We start from the raw sequence: 8,205 nt of genomic DNA, 5'->3' as shown, positions 1-8,205 counted from the left end.
CCACTTTGTTCTGTACGATTCCTTGCAAATGAAGGAAAACAACTTTTCTGCTTGTGTATGTTGATAATATAATTTTCAGGTGTCCTGACTGTGACAAAGGTGAGCTGTGTGCTTGCTTGTTTGATTAACAGCTGTTGGGAGCTTCTAGGTCCCTGGTCCCTGCTCTCCCTTCTTATGGTCTTTGTTCTGGACCTGGAGACGCCAGTAGAGAGCATTCCATGTCAAAAAGGAGGGCAAGCGGGCACTCTATCAATAGACAGGGCAGGAGTTACACGGAGCAGGGTCTTTTCACTGGTGGTGCCCATTGTATGCCTCGCTTTTTCCAGACCAGCTCTCTTTTGGCCTGCATTTTGGAGATTTATAATTTAGGAAGACTTTGGAAGAACTGATTGACAAGTCTTATCAATTGCTGACGAATGAGCGGATTCTATATGCTGCTATTCTGTGCTTCTGGTGCACCAGGGTTTACACCAGCGTAATAGAGTTGGCCAGGATGCCAGAAGGGATACAATTTACGAGCTTTCTCCATTATCTGCACAGCAGGGGGTGTTCAATCAACAGTCTGGGGTTGTTCAGTCAACTTATTTCCAATCAGTGCCCCCCTCCTTATTTCCATAACAAGTCCTTGAGACTGTACTCTGAGTAGTGACACCAGGGACCTAGAAGGTGCAGGGCTTGTCAGTCCAACCCCTGCACAGTCTCACCGGGGCTGACCTTAATGCAATTGGAGCAACTGGGCCAAATTGGGCCCCGTAGGCCACTCCTAAGGGGGCCCCTGCACTAGGGCAATCTAGATGGATTTTATTTATATCTATAAGATTTTGCAGACTTTGGCTGTGAACTGGGGCCCAGAAAAAAATTCAAGTTGCACCCCACTGCTTCAAATTGGGCCCCACTGGCTAGCCCTGACTCTAATAGTTGCTGGGCCTGAGTTGCCCTGCTCTTGCATGAAGTCTTGGGTTTACAATTTTGGGAGAGGGGAGACTGCGGCACTGGGGAGAGGGCAGGCTGGTGGGGCCCCCTAGATTTAGAGGCCTGAGTGAATTCACATGAATTCTTGGGTTTGCAATTTCGGGAGAGGGGAGACTTCCTGCTGGGGATCAGGAGGGCTGGTGAGGCCCCCTAGATTTAGAGGCCCTAGGTTTCAGCCTACTTAGCCTATACATAAATCCGGCACTGGCTGGGAGCCTGGCTGTGGAGAGACAAGGCAACTGAAAGGAGGCTGGGTGGGAAGGCCTTGGAAATCATTCCAAGGCCTAAATGCAGCAGGTAGCGATATCTTGGAACTGTACAAGGTAAATATGGCCTAAATCACCTGCTTTAGCAAGATAAGTCCTCAGAGTTCTCTAAGCTAAATGTACACCGTTGAAATTTGATTGAAAACTTTGCGATGTGAAGACTGGAAATCACAAGGAGGAGGCAGACGTGTTTAATCTTCAGTTGGATAACAATTCAAGATAGACTGATAGAGATACCTGCTGCCTGATAAACCAGTCAATACTGTAGATGGAAGATACTCACTAAAAACAGACACGGCAAAGGCAGGTGATTTGGCAGCCGGAGTGGGGGGGGGATAGTGGGTGATCCTGGTGTTTCTTTCTTGTCATCTGTTCTCTGCTCTCTGCTGAGCAAGTCAAGGTCTGTATTTTACTAGGTTACTATCCTTGAAGGATGCAATCCAGCAAGCTCCATTACCCACACGCAACAGATTGATGTATGTGCAAGTGGGATTTGAGTTTTCTTTTCCTGAACGTAACCCCTGCACCACCAAAATGCAAAGCGCTACTTAAACTTGCTGAAAAACGCAGGTTGCAACGTGCATGCTGCTTGAAAACAACTCTGTGATAACGGAGGCTGAAAAGTAACAAGCATCAAAAATATGCAGAAGATCCAGGGCTTTTTTTCAGCTGGAACTCAGTTCCAACACCTCTTAGGTGGGCGCCATTGCCACGATAAGAGAACAAGGGAGGCATTCATGGTGAGTTCCAGCACCTATTTCCATCCCTGAAAAATAGCACTAAGGAGATCAGATCCTTTAGCAGCTTGCAGGAATAAAGCCCTTCACACACAAAAATTGAAATAGCCAATGCTAAGTGGGCAACCATCTCCCCTGCCCCACCCCCTGCTCAAATTGCCACTGGGAATGACACCAAACTATGGTGCAGCTTAGATACTTTTAAAGTGCTGGATGAGGGACTCTGGCCACCTTGCAGAAGTATTTACCTCTGTCTATGTGTCTGTCTGTCTATCTACACACACACACACACACACACACACACACACACACACATCTTCTTTCCATATTCCAGGTAAGGGTTTTTGCACCCCTCACTTATGCTTAAAAAAAATAACAGAATTTCAATGGAATGCAAACTTTAACCTTGATGAACCTAATAAGTGAAATTTCAGCTTGGTGGGCCAATGTCACCTTGAAAGTGGGCGTTATGAACTTACCTATAGTTTCACCAATAACATGGAAAAACATTTCAGCGAACTCAGTTGGAATTGTTTTCCATTTACGATGAAAGTGCTAATGATGAAGATTGATCTACCTTCAGCTACTTGCACTGTGTTAGTGTCATGGTTAATAATACTAGGATTGAGTGACAAATTTTCATAAAGAATTATTTTGTTTGCAAGCCTTTGAAATACAATGTGGCCATGATCCAGCAAAAGTTCACTGGGTGCCAATGAGTTGCCGACCCAATTTTAAGTGCTGGTGATAATCTATAGAACTGTAAACATCTTGGAACCAGGTTGTCTGAAGAACTGATTCCACTTCTGTGAGGTTGCCTGGGCTCATGCGCCTGCTGGTAAGATCTATCAGACTGGTGAACAGACTCTTTTCTGTGTTGGCCCCATTCTTATGGAAAGCCCTGCCATGGGAGATTCGCCTATTTCCTTGACTCTTGACTATTTTAAACAGACCTTAAACACCTGAATGTTTCAGTCTGCTTTTAGTTAATGCTGGTTTTATAGTCTACAGTTTTAACTGTTCCTGATACCTTTCTTTTTATTTGGTGTGTTATTATAATGCTGTTGTTGTAGTGAATTATATTTTTTACGTATTCCGTTGCTTCCTGCTTTTGTTTTGTAAACCGCCTTGAGAAAGTTTTGAACCATTTAAAGAAAGTATAAGTATACTTTAAAGAAACAAATATAGATCTCAGTGGGTGGGGGAAGAGAGAAGTACATGCTTAACTATGAAATTAATGTGACTTTAAAAACAGTCACTGCATCATGCCAGGTGTTATTTTGTAACGTGCATCATTTTTGGCGGTGCACCTATGCTCAAATCACTAGGTGAGCACAGCAGTGTGGGCACTAATGTTGATAATTCATATCATTTATCCGCTAGATCAGAAGACAGTGTGGCCTGCTGCGTAAATTCATATTTTGGCACTCTTTAAAAAGTGGATTATTATTGACCCAATAGACCGTAACAGCTCCAAAGAAGCCATTACTGTCTATTGTGTAAATCCTTCATGGCACATGTTTTATTGACCCTTTGGAGCCATCATGGTCTGTCTTGTCAATCCAGCTGCCATACATGCGTAAAAGACCTGTGCGCCTAGGATCCTTACGAAACTGTAATCGTATGATTAATGCATGTTCCAAGCACCTATACGCATTCCTAAGCAACGTTAAAGAGCTACTTCTAACTCGTTTCTTTTCTGTTTTGAAAATACCCCCATTACCCACTGCAGGGAGCTGAAAATAATAACAACAGAAAAATGACGAAAATACCACATTCCAGGGAATAAACAGATGGAACAGCACATATGAGGCAGTAAAGTATTTTTATTTTTTATATATATTTTAATGGTCAAGGTATTTTATTTACTTAGCACAACATATTTACCCACTTTGGCATGCTCTAGGTGACCGACAACAAAAGCAAATGAATGGTTTTTTTAGCAGGAACACAGTAGCAAATCAGAAAGGTGAAAAGAAACCCCTAATCCAAAAGAAGCAAAAACTAAACTACATTAAGCCCTTTTCAGACATTCTACAAGCTGGTGCAGACTTCATCCCTGACCTACATGCATCCATTGTAATGTCTGTGGAGAGCCTTCCGGGTGTGCAATATGGGAGCGCTTTGCAGATGTTATAATGGATGTGCATAGGTCTGGGCCCAACCTGCTCATGCAGCCCTGCAGATCAGCCCTGCAGACCAGTGCTCTTCAAATCTTGGACTACAACTACCATCATTGAATCATTTTTTGGGATACAATATAAATATTATCTTTGAGGTTGACCCAAGCTACCATGAATTTGACCTTCCATATACCCATTCACAGAACACTTGTGTTCCTCTTGTAAGTATAGACATGCTCTCCCCTGTAGCAGCTGAAGGACAGAAATCCTTGCAAATACTCTTAATTGTATAGGAAAATTCCTGACGTCCTGGTTTTCGGGTGTAAAAATGGCATGGGGGGGAAACCCGGATGTATGGCAATGTGATGGAAGAAACAGCGGAATCAGCTCCAAAGGCTTTTTAAAAAGCACAACAATTCCAAAGAAAATCTCAAAAATTTCGGTGGGTTTCTAAATCTCAACAACTTTGTGGGTGTTGATAATTTTGCTTTTTGAAATATGGCAACCCTAAATTTTATGACAAGAACTCTTTGTGTGATCTAGTTATTATCCTTGCCAAGTTCTGGTATCTCCTTTCCACAAGTTATAACATTATCAGACATTTAAACATCTGTTATTTCAGTTCCTAACTTTCCAACTGGTGCCTTTTGCGCATTACTAAAACAAAAAACAAACACCCCCCCTTGCATTTCTTGCTCTCTGACTTTTCCTTCTCTTTGGTAGATGTACTATAGATGCAATAGTGCATTCATCTTGAATAGACCCCGCCCACCTGCTGAGAGTAATTGTCAGGAAGAGAATAGCAGAATCGAAAAGCTTTTGTGAAAGGGAATACAGACAACATAGGATTCTGAATCTGAAACCCAGCATATATTTTCCTCTCTCCCCCCCCTTCCTCTTTGTTGGGTCTTGCAGCTGTTTCCCATCACAACTGTGAGAGACACAGCAAAATTGAGTGTATCTGTATCACACTTAGTTTCGCAGGCGGCTAATAACTTACTTGCCAGCTATGCCTGATTTAATCAGGACAGACCTGATTTATGGTTGTTTGTCCCAAAGTCCGATTCCTTCAGCCTGCATCACCAACCGGGGATGTATATATCCATGTTCTCTCCATCAGGGCTACAGTTTCCCCTTGGTAGACCAGTTGAAGGAGGAGGGCTGGCTGAAGGAGGATGCCTGGGAATGCTCAACAAGGGTTGAGCAACTGTTTTGCTTTTCCCATTGCCCATGACCTGTTTGCCAGTCACAGTCTATAAATCCTTTCACTTTCTTTGTAATGTTATGTCCCAGTGCTTGAAGCTACAGAGATGGCGTTTAACCACTGCAGTGGCCAGGACGTAATGTTACTATGGTTTGGCCAGGTACTTCAGTAGCCTTACTGTACACGTTCGCTTTGCAATTGGGTGGGAAATCTGTCATTTTTGTTTTATCCCGGTTTGTTTTTACAACCTTAAATTCACTTCTCCACATTTCTACCTCAATTTGCCTGTTTACTTATATATAAAAAAGTTATTCTGAAAATTCGTTAGTGTTTTAACGCAAATTTCTTGCAAGATGCACATGTTTGTGTACAACTTTTGCAAGGCAATTCTCTAAAACAATGGGATTTTCTGTGTTGTTTTCACTAATAGGAACATTTGTAAGGACACTTCGCCGCAGCATATTAATTTTCTGCACATCATTTGGCTAGAGGAAAAACATTGCAAACGTCAGAGAAGTGTGAACTTTGAAGGATGACTGTTTTAGTTCTCACATTGTTTGGGGCAAATTAGGTAGGTTCGCCTTTAAATGCAAGCCAAATTGGATTCCTCCCCAACTTTCTGCTATATAGATGCTGATAGCCTGTGCCAGGAGGAGGGCTCACCAGTGGCTCCACAACCAACTCCTGATGTGCCTATACCCATCCAGGACACTTACACGTAAGTTTTTAAAAGAAGTCTTCACCTCATAAATTATCTTAGGGAGGGCATTGCAGTGGGTGGATGCTATCACTGAGAAGACACACCCCTATGACACCACCAAGCGACAATCCACTGGCTGTAGAACAGCCAACGGAGTCCCTCAGGAAGATCTGCTTCATCTGTACTATGGTGGGTGGTCTGTTGGACGACAACTGGTCTATAACTGTTTGCATGAGCTGGAGTCCAACAGCATTGGGAACGCCACAAGTTCCACAGCCCTGAAATAGAGAGGACCTAACGAGCCATTTTGTGCCCACTTAGCAGTAAGAGAAGTCAACAGTTCTGCAATGACACTGTTATCTCAGTCGCCCCAAACTGTCCATCCTTGTAATGCAGAAACACTCAGCATGGATGAAGTCAAAAGGTGTTTTTTAGCTGCACACTATCTCAGATGTGTAAGCCCTGAGCTTCTTGCCACAAAGGTTTCCATCAACGGTGCCAAATTATGTGTGGGTAGGTTTTTTTTGCAAAGTGATCTACTGCTACTGCTCATTGGGGACTAAACTGAGATGATCCAGCTCATTTATTTTTCTCAAGGCTGCAAACTGGTTGGGAAAAGTCCTCATAGTGAGAAGCCAGTTCATGCTTTGCTCACTCAGCAGTTATGTTCTTTGGCACTGGGGAGGGGAAATATTCTTACGGAACTTAGCAAAAAGTCTGTCATTAGAGCAGACACCCCAATGAAGAAGTATATTAGTTATGCTTGTAAGCAAAGTTGGGTTGTGGAAACAGGGAAACTGGATAAAAATAAACCTCCTAAAAGAGGAGTTTCTTCTATTTTAAAAATGTAATATATCTCTTTCCCTAGATATGCATTGGTGAAATAGGCCAGAATATTACTGCAAAATTTCAAAAAATAAAGAAAAGAAAAGAAAACAAGATTATGATACTATATGCTATACATAATTTTATGTGATAAGCATACTGTGATTATTTAAATATACTTAACAACTATCTCAAAACTTTTGAGGTTGTTAATATTTTGGAGGAACATCTTTGCAAATCAGCATTTGCATTTATCTGTGTTCAGATTTTTGCTAAGACAACAGTTGGTGTAAAACCTGCACATTGGAGTCCAATCATATTTGACAGGCTGTGCCATACTCTACAATAGCTGTCAATGAAAATAGGTATATATGTTTTATTGCAAGAGAGGGGCAGTATTTCATCATGCAGATTACTGAGTGCAAATGTTTTAGCTGCTTAGACAGGGTCCAGTTTCTAGCACTCCTTATTAAACCATTACGGAATGGGAATTGTGATATATTTTAGTGTGGTGTTTTGATTTGTTAGCCACCTTGAGTTTCTTGTGAAATTTAAGTGGCATGTAAGTTTTTACATAAATCAGTGTATTGAATCAAGTCCTGCATTTGATAACACAAATAACTCTGAACATTTTAAAGTGCTAAGTATTATTAGTTGGAATATATATATATATTAAATAAATAGTGCTAAATGGCATAAGATGTCAAAGCGATAAATAACTACCTGACATTCAGAAGACATCTTAAGGCAGCCCTGTTCAGGGAATTTTTTAATCTGTGATATTTTAGTGTATTTCTGGTTTCTATGGAAGCCGCCCAGAGTGGCTGGGGAAACCCAGCCAGATGGGCGGGGTACAAATAATAAATTATTATTATTATTATTATTATTATTATTATTATTATTATTATTAGATACATGGGATTTGGAAGAACTCCATTTATATCCAGCCTGTACCACGAAAAGTATGCTATAGCAATAGGGTTGGGGAACATTTGGGCTTCCATAAGTTCTTAGACTACAACTCCCAACATCCCTGAGCATCGGCCATGCTGGCTGGGGATGATGGGAGATGGAGTCCATCAACATGTGGAGGACTGTCACATCTCTCTTGACTTTATTGATTCCGCAGCATGCCTCTCTCTAACAGGAAAATTATTTGGTGAATGATGACAGAATTGGAGTTAGAACAGGGCCAGTGAATATCATTGTGTTGGGATGAGGTGGAGATCCACTTGCTTGGTGAAATGCCCAGGTTTACAGAAGTATGATAACTCTTTAAAAACAAAAACAAAAAAACACCCCTAAGGGACCAAACCCTCCAAAATCCAGTGCAATGAGTACTGAGTGTACATTGTACCCATGGAGTGTTGAGGGAAGG

The 8,205-nt window shown here is 41.7% G+C and overlaps 1 long non-coding RNA gene across 3 annotated transcripts; it reads left to right on the top strand.

The window, feature by feature from the left end:
* Positions 1 to 1,107: 1,107 nt before the first annotated feature.
* LOC310766883 lies at positions 1,108 to 7,411 on the top strand. 3 transcript variants are annotated; one of them, XR_014550497.1, is made up of 4 exons: positions 1,108 to 1,295; positions 3,708 to 3,790; positions 4,392 to 4,540; positions 5,933 to 7,411. It is a non-coding gene; the product is annotated as an uncharacterized lncRNA (long non-coding RNA). The 3 variants fall into 3 exon arrangements; XR_014550498.1 differs by lacking the exon at positions 5,933 to 7,411 and adding an exon at positions 4,822 to 4,993; XR_014550499.1 differs by lacking the exon at positions 5,933 to 7,411 and having other exon boundaries at positions 4,392 to 4,798.
* Positions 7,412 to 8,205: the final 794 nt, after the last annotated feature.

Source organism: Podarcis filfolensis (genome assembly GCF_964270895.1).
Source record: "Podarcis filfolensis genome assembly, chromosome: 7".
Taxonomy (NCBI): Eukaryota; Metazoa; Chordata; class Lepidosauria; order Squamata; family Lacertidae; genus Podarcis; species Podarcis filfolensis.
This window is presented reverse-complemented; position numbering and strand designations above follow the sequence as displayed.